The 26,090-nt window shown below is 43.7% G+C and overlaps 1 long non-coding RNA gene across 2 annotated transcripts in view; it reads left to right on the top strand.

Annotated features, from left to right (window-relative positions):
* The first annotated feature begins 2,398 nt into the window (after nt 1–2,398).
* LOC307181393 overlaps nt 2,399–26,090 on the top strand; it is a 439,679-nt gene continuing 415,987 nt past the window's right edge. For both annotated transcript variants that reach the window (XR_013826650.1, XR_013826651.1), the window contains exon 1: nt 2,399–2,439. This is a non-coding gene — a long non-coding RNA (uncharacterized lncRNA). The remainder of the gene's footprint in view (nt 2,440–26,090) is intronic.

The raw sequence follows: 26,090 nt of genomic DNA, 5'->3' as shown, positions 1-26,090 counted from the left end.
TGCCTTGCAAAATGGTTAATCTGTACAGTTTTTCTAGGTTCCACATATATGCATGAATATACAAGATTTGTTTTTCTCTTTCTGACTTACTTCACTCTGTATGACAGTCTCTAGATCCATCGACGTCTCTACAAATGACCCAATTTCATTCCTTTTCATGGCTTAGTAATATTCCATTTTATATATGTACCACAGCTTTATGCATTCGTCTGTCTGTGGGCATTTAGGTTGCTTCCATTACCTCGATATTGTAAATAGTGATGCAATGAACATTGCGGTGAATGACTCTTTTTGATTTATGGTTTTGTCTGGGTATATGTCCAGTACTGGGATTGCTGTATCATATGGTAATTCTATTGTTAGTTTCTTAAGAAATTCCATATTGTTCTCCATAATGACTGTATCAATTTATATTCCCAACAATAGTGGAAGAGGGTTCCTTTTCTCCACACCCTTTCCAGCATTTTTTGTTTGTAGATTTTCAATGATGCCTATTCTACCAGGTGTGAGGTGATACCTCATTGTTGAATCCATTTCGTTGAGCAAGGGGTAGCTCTTGTCTATTACATATTTGGCTTATGGAACGGTATCTGTGCTAATTTCAAACTCTGCTTTTATGCAGCACCCCAACTCACCTTCCCCCTTAAGCAGGCATAAGTTGGTTTTCTAAACTTGAGACCCTGTTCTGATTTGTAATTCAGTTCATGTGTAGCCAAGTTCACATTCCGTGTATTAGTGATACCTTATGATGTTTCTTTTTCTGTGTGACTTATTTCACTTAGAATCATCGTGCCTCAATGCACTCATTATGCTGGTACGGGCCTGGTGACATAGATTTCATTGCTGAGTGGTATTCTGTTGTACAGAAGTACCGCAACTTCTTTATCCATTATTTGCTCTCTGGGATATTTAACTTGTGCCATAGAAGAGATTCCTGTAAAAAGAGCCGTCCCAAATTTTGGGGTTGCTGTGTCTTTTTGATATTAATTTCCCTAAGCTATAGAACCATAAGTGGAAGTGCCCTAGGCTCTGTTGCTTTGTTTTTTAGATGTTTCAGGAAACACCATACACTTCTCCTGAGTGTCTGTTGGCAATTTACATCCCGCCCATCAGCATAACAAGGCTCCCAGTTCTCCATGGCCTGTCCTGCCTTTCTGGATTTTACACTTTATTCTGATGGCCCTTTTGACCGGGGGGAAGTGAGACTTCATTGTAGTGCAGATTTCCTTTGCAAGCTTGCTTGGTTGGCCAAAAAGGGCGTATGCGTTTTTTCCTGAATATATTCAGGAAAAAACGCATATGCCCTTTTGGCAAAGTGCATCATTGTGGACGTTCTGCCTCTTTTCCTACGCTTTCAATACAATTCCAGTCTACCTCCTGAAATCGGTATCCTGCAATTCTGCCCCGCTTTCAAGTCCTCTTGGAAGCCTTACTTCTGTCTATTTTTGGACGATAGCTGTCATTTATAACTCTGCAGGTTTGTGAATTACAGTGCCCCTGAGCTCCTTTCTTCAACTCACTTTCTTGTGAGCTGGCCGCAACACCGCAGGATGGCTTCAGGCCCTAATCTGTTTCCGCCACGGCACGCTGAGCCTTTGGTTAATTCCTCTTCCTAGTGGGAAATGAGAGTTAAATTTGCCCGTCCAGACACCTCCAGCTAGTCTCTCATTGGTTCTCCCTATTCCTGTTCATCTTCCGCAGAATTTGCAAACTGGGCCAAACAGGAGGTTAAAGGCACTGACTGTCCAAGTCGGGAGAGTGTTAGTAAAGCGTCTGGAATGTTGCACCCGAGTACCAGGGGAGGAAAACTGAGACATATTTGAACACGTCTCCCGATCACACGGTTGATCATACTCTGGGTTCCACATGCATGTTTTAGCTGAAGGAAGAATACCTTAAACCTGGAGTGTTGAGACCCGTAGAATGGGTACTATGCAATATGACTTCAAAGGGTCTTCATTTGCTCACCGAACCTCTCCAATCCTATCACTGCTGCATTTATGCCCCAGTACACACGCTTGATTCTCTTTCGGAGACATAGCAATCCATAGGTTTTAAGATACTTACTAGTCAGGTACATTCTTAGACGTTTAATATGGGGTGTTGAGTCCATTTCGTTGAGCTAGGAGTAGCTCTTGTCTATTCCATATTTGGCTTAAGGAACTTTATCTGTGCTCATTTCAATCTCTGGTTTTATGCAGCACCCCAACTCACCTTTCCCCTTAAGCAAGCATAAGTTGGTTTTCTAAATTTGAGACCCTGTTCTGTTCTGTAATTCAGTTCCTGTGTAGCCAAGTTTACATTCCGTGTATTACTGATATCTTATGATGTTTCTTTTTCTGTGTGACTTATTTCAGTTAGAATCATCATACCTGAATCCACTCATTGTGCTGCTAAGGGCCTGATGACACAGATTTCATTGCTGTGTGATATTGCTTTGTAAGTAAATACCACAACTTCTTTATCCATTTTTCACTTTCTGCGATGTTGAACTTGTACTGTAAACGAGGTTCTTGTAAACAGAGCCGATCCAAACTTTGGGGTGGCTGTGTCTTTTTGATTTTAATTTCCCTAAGCTATAGGACCATAAGTGGAAGTGCCCTAGGCTCTGTTGCTTTGTTTATTAGATGTTTCAGGAAACACCATACACTTCTCCCGAGTGGTTGTTGGCAATTTACATCCCGCCCATCAGCATAACAAGGCTCCCAGTTCTCCATGGCCTGTCCTGCCTTTCTGGATTTTACCCTTTTTTCAGATGGCCCTTTTGACCGGGGGGAAGTGAGACTTCATTGTAGTGCAGATTTCCTTTGCAAGCTTGCTTGGTTGGCCAAAAAGGGCGTATGCGTTTTTTCCTGAATATATTCAGGAAAAAACGCATACACCCTTTTTGGCCAAGTGCATCATTGTGGACGTTCTGCCTCTTTTCCTATGCTTTCAATGCAATTCCAGTCTACCTCCTGAAATCGGTTTCCTGCAATTCTGCCCCGCTTTCAAGTTCTCTTGGCAGCCTTACTTCAGTATATTTTTGGACGATAGCTGTCATTTATAACTCTGCAGGTTTGTGAATTACAGTGCCCCTGAGCTCCTTTCTTCAACTCGCTTTCTTTTGAGCTGGCCGCAACACCGCAGGATGGCTTCAGGCCCTAATCTGGTTCCGGTTCGGCACGCTGAGCCTTTGGTTATTTCCTCTTCCTGGTGGGAAATGAGAGTTAAATTTGCCCGTCCAGACACCTCCAGCTAGCCTCTCATTGGTTCTCGCTATTCCTGTTCATCTTCCGCAGAAATTGCAAACTGAGCGAAACAGGAGGTTAAAGGAACTGACTGTCCAAGTCGGGAGAGTGTTAGTAAAGAGTCTGGAATGTTCCACCGAAGTACCAGGGGATGAAAACTGAGACATATTTGAACACGTCTCCCGTTCACACGGTTGATCATACTCTGGGTTCCACATGCATTTTTTAGCTGAAGAAAGAATACCTTAAACCTGGAGAGTTGAGACCCGTGGAATGGGTACCATGCAATATGACTTCAAAGGGTCTTCATTTGCTCACCGAATCTCTCCAATCCTATCACTGCTGCGTTTATGACCCTTGTACACACGCTTGTTTCTCTTTTGGAGATATAGCAATCCATAGGTTTTAAGATACTTACTAGTCAGGTATATTCTTAGGCGTTTAATATGGGGTGTGGAGTCCATTTCGTTGAGCAAGGAGTAGCTCTTGTCTTTTCCATATTTGGCTTAAGGAACTTTATCTGTGATCATTTCAATCTCTGGTTTTATGCAGCACCCCAACTCACCTTTCCCCTTAAGCAAGCATAAGTTGTTTTTCTAAATTTGAGACCCTGTTCTGTTCTGTAATTCAGTTCCTGTGTAGCCAAGTTTACATTCCGTGTATTACTGATATCTTATGATGTTTCTTTTTCTGTGTGACTTATTTCAGTTAGAATCACCATACCCGAATCCACTCATTATGCTGCTACGGGCCTGGTGACATAGATTTCATTGCTGAGTGATATTGCTTTGTACATGAGTACCACAACTTCTTTATCCATTTTTCACTTTCTGTGGTATTGAACTTGTACGGTAAACGAGGTTCTTGTAAACAGAGGCGTCCCAAACTTTGGGGTGGCTGTGTCTTTTTGATTTTAATTTCCCTAAGCTATAGGACCATAAGTGGAAGTGCACTAGGCTCTGTTGCTTTGTTTTTTAGATGTTTCAGGAAACACCATACACTTCTCCGGAGTGGCTGTTGGCAATTTACATCCCGCCCATCAGCATAACAAGGCTCCCAGTTCTCCATGTCCTGTCCTGCCTTTCTGGATTTTACACTTTTTTCAGATGGCCCTTTTGACCGGGGGGAAGTGAGACTTCATTGTAGTGCAGATTTCCTTTGCAAGCTTGCTTGGTTGGCCAAAAAGGGCGTATGCGTTTTTTCCTGAATATATTCAGGAAAAAACGCATACGCCCTTTTTGGCCAAGTGCATCATTGTGGACGTTCTGCCTCTTTTCCTATGCTTTCAATGCAATTCCAGTCTACCTCCTGAAATCGGTTTCCTGCAATTCTGCCCCGCTTACAAGTCCTCTTGGCAGCCTTACTTCAGTCTATTTTTGGACGATAGCTGTCATTTATAACTCTGCAGGTTTGTGAATTACAGTGCCCCTGAGCTCCTTTCTTCAACTCGCTTTCTTTTGAGCTGGCCGCAACACCGCAGGATGGCTTCAGGCCCTAATCTGGTTCCGGTACGGCACGCTGAGCCTTTGGTTATTTCCTCTTCCTGGTGGGAAATGAGAGTTAAATTTGCCCGTCCAGACACCTCCAGCTAGCCTCTCATTGGTTCTCGCTATTCCTGTTCATCTTCCGCAGAAATTGCAAACTGGGCCAAACAGGAGGTTAAAGGGACTGACTCTCCAAGTGGGGAGAGTGTTAGTAAAGCGTCTGGAATGTTGCACCCGAGTACCAGGGGAGGAAAACTGAGACATATTTGAACACGTCTCCGGATCACATGGTTGATCATACTCTGGGTTACACATGCATGTTTTAGCTGAAGGAAGAATACCTAAAATCTGCGTAGTTGAAATCCGTGGAATGGGTACCATGCAATATGACTTCAAAGGTCTTCATTTGCTCACTGAACCTCTCCAATCCTATCACTGCTGCGTTTATGCCCCTGTACACATGCTTGATTCTCTTTCGGAGACATAGCAATCTATAGGTTTTAAGATACTTACTAGTCAGGTACATTCTTAGGCGTTTAATATGGGGTGTTGAGTCCATTTCGTTGAGCAAGGAGTAGCTCTTGTCTATTCCATATTTGGCTTAAGGAACTTTGTGCTCATTTCAATCTCTGGTTTTATGCAGCACCCCAACTCACCTTTCCCCTTAAGCAAGCATAAGTTGGTTTTCTAAATTTGAGACCCTGTTCTGTTCTGTAATTCAGTTCCTGTGTAGCCAAGTTTACATTCCGTGTATTACTGATATCTTATGATGTTTCTTTTTCTGTGTGACTTATTTCAGTTAGAATCACCATACCCGAATCCACTCATTATGCTGCTACGGGCCTGGTGACATAGAGTTCATTGCTGAGTGATATTGCTTTGTACATGAGTACCACAACTTCTTTATCCATTTTTCACTTTCTGTGATATTGAACTTGTACGGTAAACGAGGTTCTTGTAAACAGAGGCGTCCCAAACTTTGGGGTGGCTGTGTCTTTTTGATTTTAATTTCCCTAAGCTATAGGACCATAAGTGGAAGTGCACTAGGCTCTGTTGCTTTGTTTTTTAGATGTTTCAGGAAACACCATACACTTCTCCGGAGTGGCTGTTGGCAATTTACATCCCGCCCATCAGCATAACAAGGCTCCCAGTTCTCCATGGCCTGTCCTGCCTTTCTGGATTTTACACTTTTTTCAGATGGCCCTTTTGACCGGGGGGAAGTGAGACTTCATTGTAGTGCAGATTTCCTTTGCAAGCTTGCTTGGTTGGCCAAAAAGGGCGTATGCATTTTTTCCTGAATATATTCAGGAAAAAACGCATACGCCCTTTTTGGCCAAGTGCATCATTGTGGACGTTCTGCCTCTTTTCCTATGCTTTCAATGCAATTCCAGTCTACCTCCTGAAATCGGATTCCTGCAATTCTGCCCCGCTTTCAAGTCCTCTTGGCAGCCTTACTTCAGTCTATTTTTGGACGATAGCTGTCATTTATAACTCTGCAGGTTTGTGAATTACAGTGCCCCTGAGCTCCTTTCTTCAACTCGCTTTCTTGTGAGCTGGCCGCAACACCGCAGGATGGCTTCAGGCCCTAATCTGGTTCCGGTACGGCACGCTGAGCCTTTGGTTATTTCCTCTTCCTGGTGGGAAATGAGAGTTAAATTTGCCCGTCCAGACACCTCCAGCTAGCCTCTCATTGGTTCTCGCTATTCCTGTTCATCTTCCGCAGAAATTGCAAACTGGGCCAAACAGGAGGTTAAAGGGACTGACTCTCCAAGTGGGGAGAGTGTTAGTAAAGCGTCTGGAATGTTGCACCCGAGTACCAGGGGAGGAAAACTGAGACATATTTGAACACGTCTCCCGATCACATGGTTGATCATACTCTGGGTTCCACATGCATGTTTTAGCTGAAGGAAGAATACCTAAAATCTGTGTAGTTGAAACCCGTGGAATGGGTACCATGCAATATGACTTCAAAGGTCTTCATTTGCTCACTGAACCTCTCCAATCCTATCACTGCTGCGTTTATGCCCCTGTACACATGCTTGATTCTCTTTCGGAGACATAGCAATCTATAGGTTTTAAGATACTTACTAGTCAGGTACATTCTTAGGCGTTTAATATGCGGTGTTGAGTCCACTTCGTTGAGCAAGGAGTAGCTCTTGTCTATTCCATATTTGGCTTAAGGAACTTTGTGCTCATTTCCATCTCTGGTTTTATGCAGCACCCCAACTCACCTTTCCCCTTAAGCAAGCATAAGTTGGTTTTCTAAATTTGAGACCCTGTTCTGTTCTGTAATTCAGTTCCTGTGTAGCCAAGTTTACATTCCGTGTATTACTGATATCTTATGATGTTTCTTTTTCTGTGTGACTTATTTCAGTTAGAATCACCATACCCGAATCCACTCATTATGCTGCTACGGGCCTGGTGACATAGATTTCATTGCTGAGTGATATTGCTTTGTACATGAGTACCACAACTTCTTTATCCATTTTTCACTTTCTGTGATATTGAACTTGTACGGTAAACGAGGTTCTTGTAAACAGAGGCGTCCCAAACTTTGGGGTGGCTGTGTCTTTTTGATTTTAATTTCCCTAAGCTATAGGACCATAAGTGGAAGTGCCCTAGGCTCTGTTGCTTTGTTTATTAGATGTTTCAGGAAACACCATACACTTCTCCCGAGTGGTTGTTGGCAATTTACATCCCGCCCATCAGCATAACAAGGCTCCCAGTTCTCCATGGCCTGTCCTGCCTTTCTGGATTTTACCCTTTTTTCAGATGGCCCTTTTGACCGGGGGGAAGTGAGACTTCATTGTAGTGCAGATTTCCTTTGCAAGCTTGCTTGGTTGGCCAAAAAGGGCGTATGCGTTTTTTCCTGAATATATTCAGGAAAAAACGCATACACCCTTTTTGGCCAAGTGCATCATTGTGGACGTTCTGCCTCTTTTCCTATGCTTTCAATGCAATTCCAGTCTACCTCCTGAAATCGGTTTCCTGCAATTCTGCCCCGCTTTCAAGTTCTCTTGGCAGCCTTACTTCAGTATATTTTTGGACGATAGCTGTCATTTATAACTCTGCAGGTTTGTGAATTACAGTGCCCCTGAGCTCCTTTCTTCAACTCGCTTTCTTTTGAGCTGGCCGCAACACCGCAGGATGGCTTCAGGCCCTAATCTGGTTCCGGTTCGGCACGCTGAGCCTTTGGTTATTTCCTCTTCCTGGTGGGAAATGAGAGTTAAATTTGCCCGTCCAGACACCTCCAGCTAGCCTCTCATTGGTTCTCGCTATTCCTGTTCATCTTCCGCAGAAATTGCAAACTGAGCGAAACAGGAGGTTAAAGGAACTGACTGTCCAAGTCGGGAGAGTGTTAGTAAAGAGTCTGGAATGTTCCACCGAAGTACCAGGGGATGAAAACTGAGACATATTTGAACACGTCTCCCGTTCACACGGTTGATCATACTCTGGGTTCCACATGCATTTTTTAGCTGAAGAAAGAATACCTTAAACCTGGAGAGTTGAGACCCGTGGAATGGGTACCATGCAATATGACTTCAAAGGGTCTTCATTTGCTCACCGAATCTCTCCAATCCTATCACTGCTGCGTTTATGACCCTTGTACACACGCTTGTTTCTCTTTTGGAGATATAGCAATCCATAGGTTTTAAGATACTTACTAGTCAGGTATATTCTTAGGCGTTTAATATGGGGTGTGGAGTCCATTTCGTTGAGCAAGGAGTAGCTCTTGTCTTTTCCATATTTGGCTTAAGGAACTTTATCTGTGATCATTTCAATCTCTGGTTTTATGCAGCACCCCAACTCACCTTTCCCCTTAAGCAAGCATAAGTTGTTTTTCTAAATTTGAGACCCTGTTCTGTTCTGTAATTCAGTTCCTGTGTAGCCAAGTTTACATTCCGTGTATTACTGATATCTTATGATGTTTCTTTTTCTGTGTGACTTATTTCAGTTAGAATCACCATACCCGAATCCACTCATTATGCTGCTACGGGCCTGGTGACATAGATTTCATTGCTGAGTGATATTGCTTTGTACATGAGTACCACAACTTCTTTATCCATTTTTCACTTTCTGTGGTATTGAACTTGTACGGTAAACGAGGTTCTTGTAAACAGAGGCGTCCCAAACTTTGGGGTGGCTGTGTCTTTTTGATTTTAATTTCCCTAAGCTATAGGACCATAAGTGGAAGTGCACTAGGCTCTGTTGCTTTGTTTTTTAGATGTTTCAGGAAACACCATACACTTCTCCGGAGTGGCTGTTGGCAATTTACATCCCGCCCATCAGCATAACAAGGCTCCCAGTTCTCCATGTCCTGTCCTGCCTTTCTGGATTTTACACTTTTTTCAGATGGCCCTTTTGACCGGGGGGAAGTGAGACTTCATTGTAGTGCAGATTTCCTTTGCAAGCTTGCTTGGTTGGCCAAAAAGGGCGTATGCGTTTTTTCCTGAATATATTCAGGAAAAAACGCATACGCCCTTTTTGGCCAAGTGCATCATTGTGGACGTTCTGCCTCTTTTCCTATGCTTTCAATGCAATTCCAGTCTACCTCCTGAAATCGGTTTCCTGCAATTCTGCCCCGCTTACAAGTCCTCTTGGCAGCCTTACTTCAGTCTATTTTTGGACGATAGCTGTCATTTATAACTCTGCAGGTTTGTGAATTACAGTGCCCCTGAGCTCCTTTCTTCAACTCGCTTTCTTTTGAGCTGGCCGCAACACCGCAGGATGGCTTCAGGCCCTAATCTGGTTCCGGTACGGCACGCTGAGCCTTTGGTTATTTCCTCTTCCTGGTGGGAAATGAGAGTTAAATTTGCCCGTCCAGACACCTCCAGCTAGCCTCTCATTGGTTCTCGCTATTCCTGTTCATCTTCCGCAGAAATTGCAAACTGGGCCAAACAGGAGGTTAAAGGGACTGACTCTCCAAGTGGGGAGAGTGTTAGTAAAGCGTCTGGAATGTTGCACCCGAGTACCAGGGGAGGAAAACTGAGACATATTTGAACACGTCTCCGGATCACATGGTTGATCATACTCTGGGTTACACATGCATGTTTTAGCTGAAGGAAGAATACCTAAAATCTGCGTAGTTGAAATCCGTGGAATGGGTACCATGCAATATGACTTCAAAGGTCTTCATTTGCTCACTGAACCTCTCCAATCCTATCACTGCTGCGTTTATGCCCCTGTACACATGCTTGATTCTCTTTCGGAGACATAGCAATCTATAGGTTTTAAGATACTTACTAGTCAGGTACATTCTTAGGCGTTTAATATGGGGTGTTGAGTCCATTTCGTTGAGCAAGGAGTAGCTCTTGTCTATTCCATATTTGGCTTAAGGAACTTTGTGCTCATTTCAATCTCTGGTTTTATGCAGCACCCCAACTCACCTTTCCCCTTAAGCAAGCATAAGTTGGTTTTCTAAATTTGAGACCCTGTTCTGTTCTGTAATTCAGTTCCTGTGTAGCCAAGTTTACATTCCGTGTATTACTGATATCTTATGATGTTTCTTTTTCTGTGTGACTTATTTCAGTTAGAATCACCATACCCGAATCCACTCATTATGCTGCTACGGGCCTGGTGACATAGAGTTCATTGCTGAGTGATATTGCTTTGTACATGAGTACCACAACTTCTTTATCCATTTTTCACTTTCTGTGATATTGAACTTGTACGGTAAACGAGGTTCTTGTAAACAGAGGCGTCCCAAACTTTGGGGTGGCTGTGTCTTTTTGATTTTAATTTCCCTAAGCTATAGGACCATAAGTGGAAGTGCACTAGGCTCTGTTGCTTTGTTTTTTAGATGTTTCAGGAAACACCATACACTTCTCCGGAGTGGCTGTTGGCAATTTACATCCCGCCCATCAGCATAACAAGGCTCCCAGTTCTCCATGGCCTGTCCTGCCTTTCTGGATTTTACACTTTTTTCAGATGGCCCTTTTGACCGGGGGGAAGTGAGACTTCATTGTAGTGCAGATTTCCTTTGCAAGCTTGCTTGGTTGGCCAAAAAGGGCGTATGCATTTTTTCCTGAATATATTCAGGAAAAAACGCATACGCCCTTTTTGGCCAAGTGCATCATTGTGGACGTTCTGCCTCTTTTCCTATGCTTTCAATGCAATTCCAGTCTACCTCCTGAAATCGGATTCCTGCAATTCTGCCCCGCTTTCAAGTCCTCTTGGCAGCCTTACTTCAGTCTATTTTTGGACGATAGCTGTCATTTATAACTCTGCAGGTTTGTGAATTACAGTGCCCCTGAGCTCCTTTCTTCAACTCGCTTTCTTGTGAGCTGGCCGCAACACCGCAGGATGGCTTCAGGCCCTAATCTGGTTCCGGTACGGCACGCTGAGCCTTTGGTTATTTCCTCTTCCTGGTGGGAAATGAGAGTTAAATTTGCCCGTCCAGACACCTCCAGCTAGCCTCTCATTGGTTCTCGCTATTCCTGTTCATCTTCCGCAGAAATTGCAAACTGGGCCAAACAGGAGGTTAAAGGGACTGACTCTCCAAGTGGGGAGAGTGTTAGTAAAGCGTCTGGAATGTTGCACCCGAGTACCAGGGGAGGAAAACTGAGACATATTTGAACACGTCTCCCGATCACATGGTTGATCATACTCTGGGTTCCACATGCATGTTTTAGCTGAAGGAAGAATACCTAAAATCTGTGTAGTTGAAACCCGTGGAATGGGTACCATGCAATATGACTTCAAAGGTCTTCATTTGCTCACTGAACCTCTCCAATCCTATCACTGCTGCGTTTATGCCCCTGTACACATGCTTGATTCTCTTTCGGAGACATAGCAATCTATAGGTTTTAAGATACTTACTAGTCAGGTACATTCTTAGGCGTTTAATATGCGGTGTTGAGTCCACTTCGTTGAGCAAGGAGTAGCTCTTGTCTATTCCATATTTGGCTTAAGGAACTTTGTGCTCATTTCCATCTCTGGTTTTATGCAGCACCCCAACTCACCTTTCCCCTTAAGCAAGCATAAGTTGGTTTTCTAAATTTGAGACCCTGTTCTGTTCTGTAATTCAGTTCCTGTGTAGCCAAGTTTACATTCCGTGTATTACTGATATCTTATGATGTTTCTTTTTCTGTGTGACTTATTTCAGTTAGAATCACCATACCCGAATCCACTCATTATGCTGCTACGGGCCTGGTGACATAGATTTCATTGCTGAGTGATATTGCTTTGTACATGAGTACCACAACTTCTTTATCCATTTTTCACTTTCTGTGATATTGAACTTGTACGGTAAACGAGGTTCTTGTAAACAGAGGCGTCCCAAACTTTGGGGTGGCTGTGTCTTTTTGATTTTAATTTCCCTAAGCTATAGGACCATAAGTGGAAGTGCACTAGGCTCTGTTGCTTTGTTTTTTAGATGTTTCAGGAAACACCATACACTTCTCCGGAGTGGCTGTTGGCAATTTACATCCCGCCCATCAGCATAACAAGGCTCCCAGTTCTCCATGGCCTGTCCTGCCTTTCTGGATTTTACACTTTTTTCAGATGGCCCTTTTGACCGGGGGGAAGTGAGACTTCATTGTAGTGCAGATTTCCTTTGCAAGCTTGCTTGGTTGGCCAAAAAGGGCGTATGCCTTTTTTCCTGAATATATTCAGGAAAAAACGCATACGCCCTTTTTGGCCAAGTGCATCATTGTGGACGTTCTGCCTCTTTTCCTATGCTTTCAATGCAATTCCAGTCTACCTCCTGAAATCGGTTTCCTGCAATTCTGCCCCGCTTTCAAGTCCTCTTGGCAGCCTTACTTCAGTCTATTTTTGGACGATAGCTGTCATTTATAACTCTGCAGGTTTGTGAATTACAGTGCCCCTGAGCTCCTTTCTTCAACTCGCTTTCTTTTGAGCTGGCCGCAACACCGCAGGATGGCTTCAGGCCCTAATCTGGTTCCGGTACGGCACGCTGAGCCTTTGGTTATTTCCTCTTCCTGGTGGGAAATGAGAGTTAAATTTGCCCGTCCAGACACCTCCAGCTAGCCTCTCATTGGTTCTCGCTATTCCTGTTCATCTTCCGCAGAAATTGCAAACTGGGCCAAACAGGAGGTTAAAGGGACTGACTCTCCAAGTGGGGAGAGTGTTAGTAAAGCGTCTGGAATGTTGCACCCGAGTACCAGGGGAGGAAAACTGAGACATATTTGAACACGTCTCCCGATCACATGGTTGATCATACTCTGGGTTCCACATGCATGTTTTAGCTGAAGGAAGAATACCTAAAATCTGCGTAGTTGAAACCCGTGGAATGGGTACCATGCAATATGACTTCAAAGGTCTTCATTTGCTCACTGAACCTCTCCAATCCTATCACTGCTGCGTTTATGCCCCTGTACACATGCTTGATTCTCTTTCGGAGACATAGCAATCTATAGGTTTTAAGATACTTACTAGTCAGGTACATTCTTAGGCGTTTAATATGCGGTGTTGAGTCCATTTCGTTGAGCAAGGAGTAGCTCTTGTCTATTCCATATTTGGCTTAAGGAACTTTGTGCTCATTTCAATCTCTGGTTTTATGCAGCACCCCAACTCACCTTTCCCCTTAAGCAAGCATAAGTTGGTTTTCTAAATTTGAGACCCTGTTCTGTTCTGTAATTCAGTTCCTGTGTAGCCAAGTTTACATTCCGTGTATTACTGATATCTTATGATGTTTCTTTTTCTGTGTGACTTATTTCAGTTAGAATCATCATACCTGAATCCACTCATTGTGCTGCTAAGGGCCTGATGACACAGATTTCATTGCTGAGTGATATTGCTTTGTAACTAAATACCAAAACTTCTTTATCCATTTTTCACATTCTGCAATGTTGAACTTGTACTGTAAACGAGGTTCTTGTAAACAGAGCCGTTCCAAACTTTGGGGTGGCTGTGTCTTTTTGATTTTAATTTCCCTAAGCTATAGGACCATAAGTGGAAGTGCCCTAGGTTCTGTTGCTTTGTTTTTTAGATGTTTCAGGAAACACCATACACTTCTCCCAAGTGGTTGTTGGCAATTTACATCCCGCCCATCAGCATAACAAGGCTCCCAGTTCTCCATGGCCTGTCCTGCCTTTCTGGATTTTACACTTTTTTCAGAGGGCCCTTTTGACCGGGGGGAAGTGAGACTTCATTGTAGTGCAGATTTCCTTTGCAAGCTTGCTTGGTTGGCCAAAAAGGGCGTATGCGTTTTTTCCTGAATATATTCAGGAAAAAACGCATACGCCCTTTTTGGCCAAGTGCATCATTGTGAACGTTCTGCCTCTTTTCCTATGCTTTCAATGCAATTCCAGTCTACCTCCTGAAATCGGTTTCCTGCAATTCTGCCCCGCTTTCAAGTCCTCTTGGCAGCCTTACTTCAGTCTATTTTTGGACGATAGCTGTCATTTATAACTCTGCAGGTTTGTGAATTACAGTGCCCCTGAGCTCCTTTCTTCAATTCGCTTTCTTTTGAGCTGGCCGCAACACCGCAGGATGGCTTCAGGCCCTAATCTGGTTCCGGCACGGCACGCTGAGCCTTTGGTTATTTCCTCTTCCTGGTGGGAAATGAGAGTTAAATTTGCCCGTCCAGACACCTCCAGCTAGCCTCTCATTGGTTCTCGCTATTCCTGTTCATCTTCCGCAGAAATTGCAAACTGGGCCAAACAGGAGGTTAAAGGGACTGACTCTCCAAGTGGGGAGAGTGTTAGTAAAGCGTCTGGAATGTTGCACCCGAGTACCAGGGGAGGAAAACGGAGACATATTTGAACACATCTCCCGTTCACATGGTTGATCATACTTGGGTTCCACATGCATGTTTTAGCTGAAGGAAGAATACCTAAAACCTGGGTAGTTGAAACCCGTGGAATGGGTACCATGCAATATGACTTCAAAGGGTCTTCATTTGCTCACCGAACCTCTCCAATCCTATCACTGCTGCGTTTATGCCCCTGTACACATGCTTGATTCTCTTTCGGAGACATAGCAATCCATAGGTTTTAAGATACTTACTAGTCAGGTACATTCTTAGGCGTTTAATATGCGGTGTTGAGTCCATTTCGTTGAGCAAGGAGTAGCTCTTGTCTATTCCATATTTGGCTTAAGGAACTTTATCTGTGCTCATTTCAATCTCTGGTTTTATGCAGCACCCCAACTCACCTTTACCCTTAAGCAAGCATAAGTTGGTTTTCTAAATTTGAGACCCTGTTCTGTTCTGTAATTCAGTTCCTGTGTAGCCAAGTTTACATTCCGTGTATCACTGATATCTTATGATGTTTCTTTTTCTGTGTGACTTATTTCAGTTAGAATCATCATACCTGAATCCACTCATTGTGCTGCTAAGGGCCTGATGACACAGATTTCATTGCTGAGTGATATTGCTTTGTAAGTAAATACCACAACTTCTTTATCCATTTTTCACTTTCTGCGATGTTGAACTTGTACTGTAAACGAGGTTCTTGTAAACAGAGCCGTTCCAAACTTTGGGGTGGCTGTGTCTTTTTGATTTTAATTTCCCTAAGCTATAGGACCATAAGTGGAAGTGCCCTAGGTTCTTTTGCTTTGTTTTTTAGATGTTTCAGGAAACACCATACACTTCTCCCAAGTGGTTGTTGGCAATTTACATCCCGCCCATCAGCATAACAAGGCTCCCAGTTCTCCATGGCCTGTCCTGCCTTTCTGGATTTTACACTTTTTTCAGAGGGCCCTTTTGACCGGGGGGAAGTGAGACTTCATTGTAGTGCAGATTTCCTTTGCAAGCTTGCTTGGTTGGCCAAAAAGGGCGTATGCGTTTTTTCCTGAATATATTCAGGAAAAAACGCATACGCCCTTTTTGGCCAAGTGCATCATTGTGGACGTTCTGCCTCTTTTCCTATGCTTTCAATGCAATTCCAGTCTACCTCCTGAAATCGGTTTCCTGCAATTCTGCCCCGCTTTCAAGTCCTCTTGGCAGCCTTACTTCAGTCTATTTTTGGACGATAGCTGTCATTTATAACTCTGCAGGTTTGTGAATTACAGTGCCCCTGAGCTCCTTTCTTCAACTCGCTTTCTTGTGACCTGGCCGCAACACCGTAGGATGGCTTCAGGCCCTAATCTTGTTCTGGCATGGCACGCTGAGCCTTTGGTTAATTCCTCTTCCTGGTGGGAAATGAGACTTAAATTTGCCCGTCCAGACAGCTCCAGCTAGTCTCTCATTGGTTCTCGCTATTCCTGTTCATCTTCCGCAGAAATTGCAAACTGGGCCAAACAGGAGGTTAAAGACACTGACTCTCCAAGTGGGGAGAGTGTTAGTAAAGCGTCTGGAATGTTGCACCCGAGTACCAGGGTACGAAAACTGAGACATATTTGAACACGTCTCCCGATCACATGGTTGATCATACTCTGGGTTCCACATGCATGTTTTAGCTGAAGGAAGAATACCTAAAACCTGGGTAGTTGAAACCCGTGGAATGGGTACCATGCAATATGACTTCAAAGGGTCTTCATTTGCTCACCGAACCTCTCCAATCCTATCACTGCTGCGTTTATGTCCCTGTACACATGCTTGATTCTCTTTCGGAGACATAGCAATCCATAGGTTTTAAGATACTTACTAGTCAGGTACATTCTTAGGCGTTTAATATGCGGTGTTGAGTCCATTTCATTGAGCAAGGAGTAGCTCTTGTCTATTCCATATTTGGCTTAAGGAACTTTATCTGTGCTCATTTCAATCTCTGGTTTTATGCAGCACCCCAACTCACCTTTCCCCTTAAGCAAGCATAAGTCGGTTTTCGAAATTTGAGACCCTGTTCTGTTCTGTAATTCAGTTCCTGTGTAGCCAAGTTTACATTCCGTGTATTACTGATATCTTATGATGTTTCTTTTTCTGTGTGACTTATTTCAGTTAGAATCATCATACCTGAATCCACTCATTGTGCTGCTAAGGGCCTGATGACACAGATTTCATTGCTGGGTGATATTGCTTTGTAAGTAAATACCACAACTTCTTTATCCATTTTTCACTTTCTGCGATGTTGAACTTGTACTGTAAATGAGGTTCTTGTAAACAGAGCCGTTCCAAACTTTGGGGTGGCTGTGTCTTTTTGATTTTAATTTCCCTAAGCTATAGGACCATAAGTGGAAGTGCCCTAGGTTCTGTTGCTTTGTTTTTTAGATGTTTCAGGAAACACCATACACTTCTCCCAAGTGATTGTTGGCAATTTACATCCCGCCCATCAGCATAACAAGGCTCCCAGTTCTCCATGGCCTGTCCTGCCTTTCTGGATTTTACACTTTTTTCAGAGGGCCCTTTTGACCGGGGGGAAGTGAGACTTCATTGTAGTGCAGATTTCCTTTGCAAGCTTGCTTGGTTGGCCAAAAAGGGCGTATGCGTTTTTTCCTGAATATATTCAGGAAAAAACGCATACGCCCTTTTTGGCCAAGTGCATCATTGTGAACGTTCTGCCTCTTTTCCTATGCTTTCAATGCAATTCCAGTCTACCTCCTGAAATCGGTTTCCTGCAATTCTGCCCCGCTTTCAAGTCCTCTTGGCAGCCTTACTTCAGTCTATTTTTGGACGATAGCTGTCATTTATAACTCTGCAGGTTTGTGAATTACAGTGCCCCTGAGCTCCTTTCTTCAATTCGCTTTCTTTTGAGCTGGCCGCAACACCGCAGGATGGCTTCAGGCCCTAATCTGGTTCCGGCACGGCACGCTGAGCCTTTGGTTATTTCCTCTTCCTGGTGGGAAATGAGAGTTAAATTTGCCCGTCCAGACACCTCCAGCTAGCCTCTCATTGGTTCTCGCTATTCCTGTTCATCTTCCGCAGAAATTGCAAACTGGGCCAAACAGGAGGTTAAAGGGACTGACTCTCCAAGTGGGGAGAGTGTTAGTAAAGCGTCTGGAATGTTGCACCCGAGTACCAGGGGAGGAAAACGGAGACATATTTGAACACATCTCCCGTTCACATGGTTGATCATACTTGGGTTCCACATGCATGTTTTAGCTGAAGGAAGAATACCTAAAACCTGGGTAGTTGAAACCCGTGGAATGGGTACCATGCAATATGACTTCAAAGGGTCTTCATTTGCTCACCGAACCTCTCCAATCCTATCACTGCTGCGTTTATGCCCCTGTACACATGCTTGATTCTCTTTCGGAGACATAGCAATCCATAGGTTTTAAGATACTTACTAGTCAGGTACATTCTTAGGCGTTTAATATGCGGTGTTGAGTTCATTTCGTTGAGCAAGGAGTAGCTCTTGTCTATTCCATATTTGGCTTAAGGAACTTTATCTGTGCTCATTTCAATCTCTGGTTTTATGCAGCACCCCAACTCACCTTTACCCTTAAGCAAGCATAAGTTGGTTTTCTAAATTTGAGACCCTGTTCTGTTCTGTAATTCAGTTCCTGTGTAGCCAAGTTTACATTCCGTGTATCACTGATATCTTATGATGTTTCTTTTTCTGTGTGACTTATTTCAGTTAGAATCATCATACCTGAATCCACTCATTGTGCTGCTAAGGGCCTGATGACACAGATTTCATTGCTGAGTGATATTGCTTTGTAAGTAAATACCACAACTTCTTTATCCATTTTTCACTTTCTGCGATGTTGAACTTGTACTGTAAACGAGGTTCTTGTAAACAGAGCCGTTCCAAACTTTGGGGTGGCTGTGTCTTTTTGATTTTAATTTCCCTAAGCTATAGGACCATAAGTGGAAGTGCCGTAGGTTCTTTTGCTTTGTTTTTTAGATGTTTCAGGAAACACCATACACTTCTCCCAAGTGGTTGTTGGCAATTTACATCCCGCCCATCAGCATAACAAGGCTCCCAGTTCTCCATGGCCTGTCCTGCCTTTCTGGATTTTACACTTTTTTCAGAGGGCCCTTTTGACCGGGGGGAAGTGAGACTTCATTGTAGTGCAGATTTCCTTTGCAAGCTTGCTTGGTTGGCCAAAAAGGGCGTATGCGTTTTTTCCTGAATATATTCAGGAAAAAACGCATACGCCCTTTTTGGCCAAGTGCATCATTGTGGACGTTCTGCCTCTTTTCCTATGCTTTCAATGCAATTCCAGTCTACCTCCTGAAATCGGTTTCCTGCAATTCTGCCCCGCTTTCAAGTCCTCTTGGCAGCCTTACTTCAGTCTATTTTTGGACGATAGCTGTCATTTATAACTCTGCAGGTTTGTGAATTACAGTGCCCCTGAGCTCCTTTCTTCAATTCGCTTTCTTTTGAGCTGGCCGCAACACCGCAGGATGGCTTCAGGCCCTAATCTGGTTCCGGCACGGCACGCTGAGCCTTTGGTTATTTCCTCTTCCTGGTGGGAAATGAGAGTTAAATTTGCCCGTCCAGACACCTCCAGCTAGCCTCTCATTGGTTCTCGCTATTCCTGTTCATCTTCTGCAGAAATTGCAAACTGGGCCAAACAGGAGGTTAAAGGCGCTGACTCTCCAAGTGGGGAGAGTGTTAGTAAAGCATCTGGAATGTTGCACCCGATACCAGGGGAGGAAAACTGAGACATATTTGAACACGTCTCCCGTTCACATGGTTGATCATACTTGGGTTCCACATGCATGTTTTAGCTGAAGGAAGAATACCTTAAACCTGGAGAGTTGAGACCCGTGTAATGGGTACCATGCAATATGACTTCAAAGGGTCTTCATTTGCTCACCGAACCTCTCCAATCCTATCACTGCTGCGTTTATGCCCCTGTACACACGCTTGATTCTCTTTCGGAGACATAGCAATCCATAGGTTTTAAGATACTTACTAGTCAGGTACATTCTTAGGCGTTTAATATGCGGTGTTGAGTCCATTTCGTTGAGCAAGGAGTAGCTCTTGTCTATTCCATATTTGGCTTAAGGAACTTTATCTGTGCTCATTTCAATCTCTGGTTTTATGCAGCACCCCAACTCACCTTTCCCCTTAAGCAAGCATAAGTTTTTTTTCTAAATTTGAGACCCTGTTCTGTTCTGTAATTCAGTTCCTGTGTAGCCAAGTTTACATTCCGTGTATTACTGATATCTTATGATGTTTCTTTTTCTGTGTGACTTATTTCAGTTAGAATCATCATACCTGAATCCACTCATTGTGCTGCTAAGGGCCTGATGACACAGATTTCATTGCTGAGTGATATTGCTTTGTAAGTAAATACCACAACTTCTTTATCCATTTTTCACTTTCTGCGATGTTGAACTTGTACTGTAAATGAGGTTCTTGTAAACAGAGCCGTTCCAAACTTTGGGGTGGCTGTGTCTTTTTGATTTTAATTTCCCTAAGCTATAGGACCAAAAGTGGAAGTGCCCTAGGTTCTGTTGCTTTGTTTTTTAGATGTTTCAGGAAACACCATACACTTCTCCCAAGTGGTTATTGGCAATTTACATCCCGCCCATCAGCATAACAAGGCTCCCAGTTCTCCATGGCCTGTCCTGCCTTTCTGGATTTTACACTTTTTTCAGAGGGCCCTTTTGACCGGGGGGAAGTGAGACTTCATTGTAGTGCAGATTTCCTTTGCAAGCTTGCTTGGTTGGCCAAAAAGGGCGTATGCGTTTTTTCCTGAATATATTCAGGAAAAAACGCATACGCCCTTTTCGGCCAAGTGCATCATTGTGGACGTTCGGCCTCTTTTCCTATGCTTTCAATGCAATTCCAGTCTACCTCCTGAAATCGGTTTCCTGCAATTCTGCCCCGCTTTCAAGTCCTCTTGGCAGCCTTACTTCAGTCTATTTTTGGACGATAGCTGTCATTTATAACTCTGCAGGTTTGTGAATTACAGTGCCCCTGAGCTCCTTTCTTCAACTCGCTTTATTGTGAGCTGGCCGCAACACCGCAGGATGGCTTCAGGCCCTAATCTGGTTCCGGCACGGCACACTGAGCCTTTGGTTATTTCCTCTTCCTGGTGGGAAATGAGAGTTAAATTTGCCCGTCCAGACACCTCCAGCTAGCCTCTCATTGGTTCTCGCTATTCCTGTTCATCTTCCGCAGAAATTGCAAACTGGGCCAAACAGGAGGTTAAAGGGACTGACTCTCCAAGTGGGGAGAGTGTTAGTAAAGCGTCTGGAATGTTGCACCCGAGTACCAGGGGAGGAAAACGGAGACATATTTGAACACATCTCCCGTTCACATGGTTGATCATACTTGGGTTCCACATGCATGTTTTAGCTGAAGGAAGAATACCTAAAACCTGGGTAGTTGAAACCCGTGGAATGGGTACCATGCAATATGACTTCAAAGGGTCTTCATTTGCTCACCGAACCTCTCCAATCCTATCACTGCTGCGTTTATGCCCCTGTACACATGCTTGATTCTCTTTCGGAGACATAGCAATCCATAGGTTTTAAGATACTTACTAGTCAGGTACATTCTTAGGCGTTTAATATGCGGTGTTGAGTCCATTTCGTTTAGCAAGGAGTAGCTCTTGTCTATTCCATATTTGGCTTAAGGAACTTTATCTGTGCTCATTTCAATCTCTGGTTTTATGCAGCACCCCAACTCACCTTTACCCTTAAGCAAGCATAAGTTGGTTTTCTAAATTTGAGACCCTGTTCTGTTCTGTAATTCAGTTCCTGTGTAGCCAAGTTTACATTCCGTGTATTACTGATATCTTATGATGTTTCTTTTTCTGTGTGACTTATTTCAGTTAGAATCATCATACCTGAATCCACTCATTGTGCTGCTAAGGGCCTGATGACACAGATTTCATTGCTGAGTGATATTGCTTTGTAAGTAAATACCACAACTTCTTTATCCATTTTTCACTTTCTGCGATGTTGAACTTGTACTGTAAACGAGGTTCTTGTAAACAGAGCCGTTCCAAACTTTGGGGTGGCTGTGTCTTTTTGATTTTAATTTCCCTAATCTATAGGACCATAAGTGGAAGTACCCTAGGTTCTGTTGCTTTGTTTTTTAGATGTTTCAGGAAACACCATACACTTCTCCCGAGTGGTTGTTGGCAATTTACATCCCGCCCATCAGCATAACAAGGCTCACAGTTCTCCATGGCCTGTCCTGCCTTTCTGGATTTTACACTTTTTTCAGATGGCCCTTTTGACCGGGGGGGGGGGGGAAGTGAGACTTCATTGTAGTGCAGATTTCCTTTGCAAGCTTGCTTGGTTGGCCAAAAAGGGCGTATGCGTTTTTTCCTGAATATATTCAGGAAAAAACGCATACGCCCTTTTTGGCCAAGTGCATCATTTTGGACGTTCTGCCTCTTTTCCTATGCTTTCAATGCAATTCCAGTCTACCTCCTGAAATCGGTTTCCTGCAATTCTGCCCCGCTTTCAAGTCCTCTTGGCAGCCTTACTTCAGTCTATTTTTGGACGATAGCTGTCATTTATAACTCTGCAGGTTTGTGAATTACAGTGCCCCTGAGCTCCTTTCTTCAACTCGCTTTCTTGTGAGCTGGCCGCAACACCACAGGATGGCTTCAGGCCCTAATCTGGTTGTGGCATGGCACGCTGAGCCTTTGGTTAATTCCTCTTCCTGGTGGGAAATGAGAGTTAAATTTGCCCGTCCAGACACCTCCAGCTAGTCTCTCATTGGTTCTCGCTATTCCTGTTCATCTTCCGCAGAAATTGCAAACTGGGCCAAACAGGAGGTTAAAGACACTGACTCTCCAAGTCGGGAGAGTGTTAGTAAAGCGTCTGGAATGTTACACCCGAGTACCAGGGTACGAAAACTGAGACATATTTCAACACGTCTCCCGATCACATGGTTGATCATACTCTGGGTTCCACATGCATGTTTTAGCTGAAGGAAGAATACCTAAATCCTGGGTAGTTGAAACCCGTGGAATGGGTACCATGCAATATGACTTCAAAGGGTCTTCCTTTGCTCACCGAACCTCTCCAATCCTATCACTGCTGCGTTTATGTCCCTGTACACATGCTTGATTCTCTTTCGGAGACATAGCAATCCATAGGTTTTAAGATACTTACTAGTCAGGTACATTCTTAGGCGTTTAATATGCGGTGTTGAGTCCATTTCATTGAGCAAGGAGTAGCTCTTGTCTATTCCATATTTGGCTTAAGGAACTTTATCTGTGCTCATTTCAATCTCTGGTTTTATGCAGCACCCCAACTCACCTTTCCCCTTAAGCAAGCATAAGTCGGTTTTCGAAATTTGAGACCCTGTTCTGTTCTGTAATTCAGTTCCTGTGTAGCCAAGTTTACATTCCGTGTATTACTGATATCTTATGATGTTTCTTTTTCTGTGTGACTTATTTCAGTTAGAATCATCATACCTGAATCCACTCATTGTGCTGCTAAGGGCCTGATGACACAGATTTCATTGCTGAGTGATATTGCTTTGTAAGTAAATACCACAACTTCTTTATCCATTTTTCACTTTCTGCGATGTTGAACTTGTACTGTAAACGAGGTTCTTGTAAACAGAGGCGTCCCAAACTTTGGGGTGGCTGTGTCTTTTTGATTTTAATTTCCCTAAGCTATAGGACCATAAGTGGAAGTGCCCTAGGCTCTGTTGCTTTGTTTTTTAGATGTTTCAGGAAACACCATACACTTCTCCGGAGTGTCTGTTGGCAATTTACATCCCGCCCATCAGCATAACAAGGCTCCCAGTTCTCCATGGCCTGTCCTGCCTTTCTGGATTTTACACTTTTTTCAGATGGCCCTTTTGACCGGGGGTGGGGGGGAAGTGAGACTTCATTGTAGTGCAGATTTCCTTTGCAAGCTTGCTTGGTTGGCCAAAAAGGGCGTATGCGTTTTTTCCTGAATATATTCAGGAAAAAACGCATACGCCCTTTTTGGCCAAGTGCATCATTGTGGACGTTCTGCCTCTTTTCCTATGCTTTCAATGCAATTCCAGTCTACCTCCTGAAATCGGTTTCCTGCAATTCTGCCCCGCTTTCAAGTCCTCTTGGCAGCCTTACTTCAGTCTATTTTTGGACGATAGCTGTCATTTATAACTCTGCACGTTTGTGAATTACAGTGCCCCTGAGCTCCTTTCTTCAACTCGCTTTCTTGTGAGCTGGCCGCAACACCGCAGGATGGCTTCAGGCCCTAATCTGGATCTGGCATGGCACGCTGAGCCTTTGTTTAATTCCTCTTCCTGGTGGGAAATGAGAGTTAAATTTGCCCGTCCAGACACCTCCAGCTAGTCTCTCATTGGTTCTCGCTATTCCTGTTCATCTTCCGCAGAAATTGCAAACTGGGGCAAACAGGAGGTTAAAGGCACTGACTCACCAAGTGGGGAGAGTGTTAGTAAAGCGTCTGGAATGTTGCACCCGAGTACCAGGGTACGAAAACTGAGACATATTTGAACACGTCTCCCGATCACATGGTTGATCATACTCTAGGTTCCACATGCATGTTTTAGCTGAAGGAAGAATACCTTAAACCTGGGTAGTTGAAACCCGTGGAATGGGTACCATGCAATATGACTTCAAAGGGTCTTCATTTGCTCACCGAACCTCTCCAATCCTATCACTGCTGCGTTTATGCCCCTGTACACATGCTTGATTCTCTTTCGGAGACATAGCAATCCATAGGTTTTAAGATACTTACAAGTCAGGTACATTCTTAGGCGTTTAATATGGGGTGTTGAGTCCATTTCGTTGAGCAAGGAGTAGCTCTTGTCTATTCCATATTTGGCTTAAGGAACTTTATCTGTGCTCATTTCAATCTCTGGTTTTATGCAGCACCCCAACTCACCTTTCCCCTTAAGCAAGCATAAGTTGGTTTTCTAAATTTGAGACCCTGTTCTGTTCTGTAATTCAGTTCCTGTGTAGCCAAGTTTACATTCCGTGTATCACTGATATCTTATGATGTTTCTTTTTCTGTGTGACTTATTTCAGTTAGAATCATCATACCTGAATCCACTCATTGTGCTGCTAAGGGCCTGATGACACAGATTTCATTGCTGAGTGATATTGCTTTGTAAGTAAATACCACAACTTCTTTATCCATTTTTCACTTTCTGCGATGTTGAACATGTACTGTAAATGAGGTTCTTGTAAACAGAGCCGTTCCAAACTTTGGGGTGGCTGTGTCTTTTTGATTTTAATTTCCCTAAGCTATAGGACCATAAGTGGAAGTGCCCTAGGTTCTGTTGCTTTGTTTTTTAGATGTTTCAGGAAACACCATACACTTCTCCCAAGTGGTTGTTGGCAATTTACATCCCGCCCATCAGCATAACAAGGCTCCCAGTTCTCCATGGCCTGTCCTGCCTTTCTGGATTTTACACTTTTTTCAGAGGGCCCTTTTGACCGGGGGGAAGTGAGACTTCATTGTAGTGCAGATTTCCTTTGCAAGCTTGCTTGGTTGGCCAAAAAGGGCGTATGCGTTTTTTCCTGAATATATTCAGGAAAAAACGCATACGCCCTTTTTGGCCAAGTGCATCATTGTGGACGTTCTGCCTCTTTTCCTATGCTTTCAATGCAATTCCAGTCTACCTCCTGAAATCGGTTTCCTGCAATTCTGCCCCGCTTTCAAGTCCTCTTGGCAGCCTTACTTCAGTCTATTTTTGGACGATAGCTGTCATTTATAACTCTGCAGGTTTGTGAATTACAGTGCCCCTGAGCTCCTTTCTTCAACTCGCCTTCTTTTGAGCTGGCCGCAACACCGCAGGATGGCTTCAGGCCCTAATCTGGTTCTGGCATGGCACGCTGAGCCTTTGGTTAATTCCTCTTCCTGGTAGGAAATGAGAGTTAAATTTGCCCGTCCAGACACCTCCAGCTAGTCTCCATTGGTTCTCGCTATTCCTGTTCATCTTCCGCAGAAATTGCAAACAGGGCCAAACAGGAGGTAAAAGGGACTGACTCTCCAAGTCGGGAGAGTGTTAGTAAAGCGTCTGGAATGTTGCACCCGAGTACCAGGGTACGAAAACTGAGACATATTTGAACACGTCTCCCGATCACATGGTTGATCATACTCTAGGTTCCACATGCATGTTTTAGCTGAAGGAAGAATACCTTAAACCTGGAGAGTTGAAACCCGTGGAATGGGTACCATGCAATATGACTTTAAAGGGTCTTCATTTGCTCACCGAACCTCTCCAATCCTATCACTGCTGCGTTTATGCCCCTGTACACATGCTTGATTCTCTTTCGGAGACATAGCAATCCATAGGTTTTAAGATACTTACAAGTCAGGTACATTCTTAGGCGTTTAATATGCGGTGTTGAGTCCATTTCGTTGAGCAAGGAGTAGCTCTTGTCTATTCCATATTTGGCTTAAGGAACTTTATCTGTGCTCATTTCAATCTCTGGTTTTATGCAGCACCCCAACTCACCTTTACCCTTAAGCAAGCATAAGTTGTTTTTCTAAATTTGAGACCCTGTTCTGTTCTGTAATTCAGTTCCTGTTTAGCCAAGTTTACATTCCGTGTATTACTGATATCTTATGATGTTTCTTTTTCTGTGTGACTTATTTCAGTTAGAATCATCATACCTGAATCCACTCATTGTGCTGCTAAGGGCCTGA

This window comes from Stenella coeruleoalba (genome assembly GCF_951394435.1).
Source record: "Stenella coeruleoalba genome assembly, contig: scaffold_89, whole genome shotgun sequence".
Lineage (NCBI taxonomy): Eukaryota > Metazoa > Chordata > Mammalia > Artiodactyla > Delphinidae > Stenella > Stenella coeruleoalba.
The sequence above is the reverse complement of the archived record's forward strand: the minus strand, read 5'-3'. Positions and strand labels throughout refer to the sequence as shown.